Source organism: Penaeus monodon, chromosome 20 (genome assembly GCF_015228065.2).
Source record: "Penaeus monodon isolate SGIC_2016 chromosome 20, NSTDA_Pmon_1, whole genome shotgun sequence".
Classification (NCBI taxonomy): Eukaryota; Metazoa; Arthropoda; class Malacostraca; order Decapoda; family Penaeidae; genus Penaeus; species Penaeus monodon.
Window position 1 is genome coordinate 16,263,161 of NC_051405.1, and position 432 is coordinate 16,263,592.

Genomic DNA, 432 nt, shown 5'->3' on the forward strand with positions numbered 1-432 from the left:
CATACAGACGGATAAACAGAAAAAGCAGGCTGAGCGAGAGCCCCTTACGAATCGCCTCGTTTTACGTCCTGAGAAGACCTCGATCATAATGAAGAAGACGGAAGAAAAGATGAATCACCGAAGCACTTATAATCACTTACTCTGTCTGCACGAGGGGGAGCCAATTCATTAATCTTAAACCCTTTCCTCAGAAGCCTCTGCCTCTGCAATGAAGGCGATGCCATACTGCAACGACTTAAAGATGAAAAGATGGGAAACTTAATGCTGTGGGTCAGCTTATATTGTCGAATATCAGTCTAAGGAATCAAGGGCTGGGCTTTTTTTATCAAAGAGAAAATTATGGAAATGGTAATAATAATACGGTCAATATCAATTATTAAAATAGAGCGGCAGCAGGAAAAGGGTAATAACCAGTATTAGATACCAACATCT